Source organism: Magnolia sinica, chromosome 17 (assembly GCF_029962835.1).
Source record: "Magnolia sinica isolate HGM2019 chromosome 17, MsV1, whole genome shotgun sequence".
Taxonomy (NCBI): Eukaryota; Viridiplantae; Streptophyta; class Magnoliopsida; order Magnoliales; family Magnoliaceae; genus Magnolia; species Magnolia sinica.
The window spans coordinates 42408259-42414258 of record NC_080589.1 but is presented as its reverse complement, the minus strand read 5'-3'; positions in this window follow the sequence as shown (position 1 = coordinate 42414258).

The following is a 6000-nucleotide window of genomic DNA, read 5'->3' as shown; positions in this document are numbered from 1 at the left end:
GGGAACTGAACGTCTACCATTGAAACCCTTTTACGGGTTACAAAAGTTTTGGATCATTATGAAATTTGTTTTTCCTCTTCATCGAGTTCTTTGTGACCTTATGAATAGATTGGATGGAAAATAAATGTTATGGTGCCCTATAAAATGTTTAATGGTGAAAATCAATTTCCCCGCTGCTCTTTATGGTGTGGTCCAGTTGATCTTTGAATATGATTTTTTTTTTTTTTGGATAATACTCTGAAATGATCTCGAAATATGGATAAATGCTGTGGATATAATAAATACATAACTATGGAGCCCATGTAACTTTGATCTCTTTTGAACCGTTTGTACAGCTCGGAGTTTGAGGAGTGTTAGCGCTCGTCTTCGAGCTCCAGCCGAACCGCTTAAAGGAAAAAGCAGGGGCATTTTCGACCTTTGGCAAATCGTCCGTACAGCTGGGGCTTATTCTGGTGTGGTAAAAAGAAGTGGGCTCAACGAGGTAAATGAGCCATAAATGGGTCGTACAGCAGTAAATTTCTCCGCTACAATTTATAGTGCTCTGATAGTACTACCGCACTTGTCATGATTTTTTTTTTTTTAAAATAAAAAATAAAAAGGATGGTGATTTGTAATCATCCTCAAACCAGAGAAAAAAAAATAAAAAATCCTCGCATCGGGTTTCTAAAACCTGGAGGCAACTTGCCTGCGAATTCTAGGAAAACACTTACGTGGCCACAATGAATATGAGCCGTCCAAATACACATTGAGACATATGAACGGCTAAGGCAGCCCCACATCACGTGCCCGATCAATCTCGCGTGGTCAACTTGGGTTACCGTTTGGTGACGTCGGTTGCTTCTTCGACCATTCCATTCGGGATACGCCACGTTGGATATGCACGTGGGAGGCAAAATCTCCTTTGTCGCATCTAGATTGCATCATAGGCTAAACCAACAGCTGAAATTCGTCCTTGTCTTGTATAAAAGGTCACCGGGGTCTTTTCACTTCCTTGCGCCAACTCTCTCAGTAATGGTTCGTTATCAAGATCGATATTTCTTAGGTTTTGAGGAGTTGGGTCTTGGTAAAATCGATTTTTCTGAAACCCAGTTTGGAATTCCAAGATCTGGGTTTTGTAATTCCTGGAAAACCTAATCTTCTAAAACCCTTTTTGGGTTATCAAGATCTGGGTTTTTTGGGCCTTTGGATTGTGGAATTCTTCTAAAAATATCTCATCTTTGAAGCTCATTGTATGATTTGCATTTCAAAATGCTTCTCCAAAGCTCTTCGACTCCGATCTTGAACAGTAACCGATAAGGAGCATATTGGGGACACGGAAATCATAGCCATTTCCAGACATCTCCCATTCTTTCCGCAATGACTCGGCCTCTTCTAGCTCGCCAAGCTTCACCAAAGACCCGAGAATCGTACTGTACAAGATAGGAAAACAATGCTAAATATATATTAATAAAAATACTAGACTCGGATCAGATCGGATCGGTCTAGATCGGATCCAATCAGATCGGATTGGTATGGATCCGTACTCGACCTGAAAAGCTTTTGAATCTGGATTGCCCTACTCGATCCATGCCGATCCAAGCCGTCGGATCGATTCGGATATGGTCGGATTGGGTTGGATCCACCAAATCGGCTCAGGATTGCCCAGCTCTAAGAAAAACTAGCCTAGACACCTTTAACTAAGCATGTGAGCCCCTGCACACCCCTGCGCACATCCCGTATACTGGCAGGCAGGGGGAGGGCGGAATTGACCCCCTGGTAGGCCTGATCAAGTCCTTTGCTTAAAGGCTTGATTGGCTAGATTTTGCCAAAATCTACAATAGTTTTCCTTTTTATTTTTTGTGAAGCATTTCTCCTCCTTTCTTTAAAACGAGGTTTATTTTTTATTTTATTTTTTTTAATTATTATTTTTTATTTAATAGAAAACGGATAGAAAAACCTTAGTTTCATTCTCTGTGATTACTAGGAAAAAAATCTCCATTTTTCTTTCTTTCTTTTTTTGGAAGGATGAGTATGGTTTGGCAGTGTTGGTATTTTCATCAGTGGTCCGTGTACGCTCAAGAATATTTGATCGTTGGACGTGTATCCTAACAATAGTGCGTTGAGAGCCTCGACACCACCCAAAATAGTCTGAGAGATGTGAACTATTTCAAAAAAAGGGACGACATGCATGCCTCGTCCCAACAAAAGATTGATTTCTTTTTCGTCATATGATCATGTGTGGAGTTCTAATTTGTTTGCCATTCGGTTATTTTCCGACATCAAATTACAACAGTTCTCAACATGAGTGACCCCAAGCCGGTCATATAGAATATTTTGAGTTTTATTATAAAGACGAAAGAGATGGTATTGGTTACACATAACGCTAACTGCTGAGTAACCATTTTGGACCAAAAGAGATTTTCCCATTGGTAAGTACCAAATCTAGTAACCATTTTGGACCAAAAGAGATTTTTCCCACTGCTAAGTACCAAATCCGTACATGTGAGGCCCATTGGTAAGTCTAGGTGATTGATCTGATGGCGCATCATGGATGAACCATGCCTAAAATATCTCTTCATTTGCTCAACTTTGACATTTTCATTGCTGGCATGTAAATATATTGTGAAGAAGAAATGCTGCAACAGATAACAATCAATGAAAAAAGATAAAAATAAAAATAAAAATCGATGGTTAGGATCTTTCAATATGAAAGATTTTTTGCCACCTATTTGGTCCACGAGATTAAATGGTATGGAATTGTATTAGATGAGATTAACACTATTATTACACAATGATCGTATGTTTGGAAATACCATGGTATTTGGGCCATCCAATCCCCACGTTTGGGATAAAATTATTGCCACGGGAAAAAACATTGAATTAAGGGCCTGTTTGGGAATGTGGATTTGGAACCCCCTGGATTTGAAATCCTCCTATTTTGTTTGGCACCTTGGATTGGGAATCAACTTTAATCCAAAGGTAACTATGCACGATATATTTATGGGTGTTTGAATTTAATTACTAAATCAACTTTAATAGTTAAATTAGTGACATATGTAGTGTTTGACACAATGGTTATAATAAGCCAACTGAAATATATGCTTTGTCCGAAAATGATGAAATGTCAAGTATGGGATGAGCCACAAGAACAAGATCATGTCCAAGTGACTAACCAGCAATTTCAACCATTGATTTACATGGGAAATGTTTGGATGGTGCTGATCATCATATTAAAGTAATTAATAGTGATGCCATTGATAATCTAATTGTTTTTAGATATCATTAGTGGGACATGTACCCAATATAATAATAGTATGGTAACACACATGTTTTTGGATATCATTTTTGGATATCATTAGTGGCATATGTAGTGTTTGACACAATGATTATAATAAGCCCACTGAAATATATGCTTTGCCCGAAAATGATGAAATTCCAAGTCTGGGATGGGCCACAAGAACAAGATCATGTTCAAGTGACTAACCAACAATTTTAACTGTTGATTTACATGGGAAGTGTTTGGACGGTGTTGATCATGTAATTAATAGTGATGCAATTGATAATCTAATTATTTTTGGATATCATTAGTGACATATGTAGTGTTTGACACAATGGTTATAATAAGCCCACTGAAATATATGCTTTACCCGAAAATGATGAAATTCCAAGTCTGGGATGGGCTATAAGAACAAGATCATGTCCAAGTGACTAACCAACGATTTTAACCGTTGATTTACATGGGCAATGTTTGGATGGTGCTGATCATCATATTAAAGTAATTAATAGTGATGCCATTGATAATCTAATTGTTTTTGGATATCATTAGTGGGCCATGTACTGAATAGAATAATAGTATGGTAACACACATGTTATACATGCAACTATTGAAATGATTTTAGGTGTAATCCAACCTCTCAAGGTGGATTTCAAACCCCGTCTTTGAGGGGATTTGAAACCCCCTTGATTTGAAACCCTCAGTTACTTTATGCTACCAAACTACCAGGGGATTTGAAACCCCATCAAATCCCCTCAAATCCCTCCAAATCCATGGTGCCAAATGTCTCCTAAGCAAAATCCAGTTTGGTGGATGATGTAATTGTAATCAATGAATCAAATTCACAATGGATGTTAGTCACTTGTGCATGTATATAACTAGAGTGTCACATGTAAATGGCATATGTAGATGAATAGTATAGATAAAACACATACATTAATGTGGGACCCCTGTGTGTAGTGGATTTTAAAATCAGTGGAAATCTTGCATGGACCAAATACAATTCCATCCCACCTAATCCTAACCCATCCTATCCTCCCCAAATGCTTGATGGAATTTGCATGGCATGGGACCAAATGCAATTCCATCCGACCTAATCTCATATAATACAATGGACCAAACACCCCTTAGTGACTTGAGAAACCAACCAGGGTCTGGCATGCATAAACTTATGCACAACTTGTAAGATCCTGTTCTGTTCATCATAGACAGGAAACTTGGTCTTCAAACATGGAAAATCATTCCAGTCCGTCTCCTAAGTGGGGCTTGTGTTCACAGACAAGTGAATGGTTGAAAAAACAAGAAGAAGACCATAGATTTACATTTGCCAGTTGGAATAACCCAAGTTTAACCGGACTGGGATTCCGTAGCGATTCCCTTCAGTACCCGGGTCGATGACAGTGGTGGGCGGGAATTGAGTGCTACCCCTACCAGGACCTACCTAGAGACTGACAGTCCTGTTAGGGTTCCGTGGGCTCCTATTTTGAGAGATCATTTTAAGGCATGACCAAATACAAAAAGAAAACAGATTAAGCCTTAAGTGGACTACATCATAGGGAGCAGCATGGATTAAAAGCTTACCGTTGAAAACTTCATACACAAGTTTTGGATCAAGTTGATATTTATGTTTATGGAAGACCTATGTGACCTTACAAACAAACAGGTTAAATAGTAAGTAAATATCAGGGTGGGCCATAGGAAGTTTCCAACTATAGGAATTAAATCCCCACTGCTTGCTATTGTGTGGTCCACTTGAGCCTTCAATCTTCCTACTTTTGGTATTATGTCCTAAAATGATCTTTCAAAGTGGATGGACAATGTGGATAAACCATTTATATCATGGTGGCCCCACATATCTGCTTATAGGACAGTCCATCTCTGGCTAGGTCCTAGTGGGGGTAATACCCAATCCGCACCCCCCGGTGCTCCGTGGACCCCACCATGATGCATGTTTTATCCATGCTATCCATCCATTTTCCAGCTCATTTGGTATAAGCCTGAAATTGAGGCATGTCCAAATCTCAGCTAAACCACAAGACAGGAAATAGTTGTGATTGAACACCCACCATTAAAAACTCTGTGATGGCCACAAAACTTTTGGATCAAGCTGATATTTGTGTTTTCCCATCATCAAGGTCCATGTGACCTTAATAACAGGTTGAACAACAAATAAACATTACATTACAGTGGGCCTTATGAAGTTTTTAATGATAGGACTCAACTTATGAATGGGTTGGATGGTGTATATAAATATATCGGCTTTCCATGGTGTCTATGTGCTTGATTTATGGGTTCACCTCTGGAACAACTGATGGATGGAGTGGATGTACACATACATCATGTGGCCCCACAAAGCTGCTCACCACTTGACTCGGCAAACTCCACTTGTCTAACTCGTTCAGATCCGACTTGATCCAAACCAAGTGGGTGAGTCAATCCAAATCGAGTTGACTTCGTCTAATCCGAACTCAAACCTATGAGTCACCTAATAACTCAACACGACTTGACCTGAAATTCAATTCAGTACTGACTCAACTCAATTCAAAACTTGACTTGAAATGTGTGTGTACACACACACAAGTCGAGTTTCAGATATGAGATGTTGTGTAGCTGATGGAGAAGCCGCAACTCTGGCAAGTGAATCTAGGCTTTGAGTGGTGATTTCAGTAAGTGGATACCCACTGACTTGACCTGACTTGATATTTGTGACTGGGTCAGACTCGGTTGGGTTTAGTCTAGGCAAGACC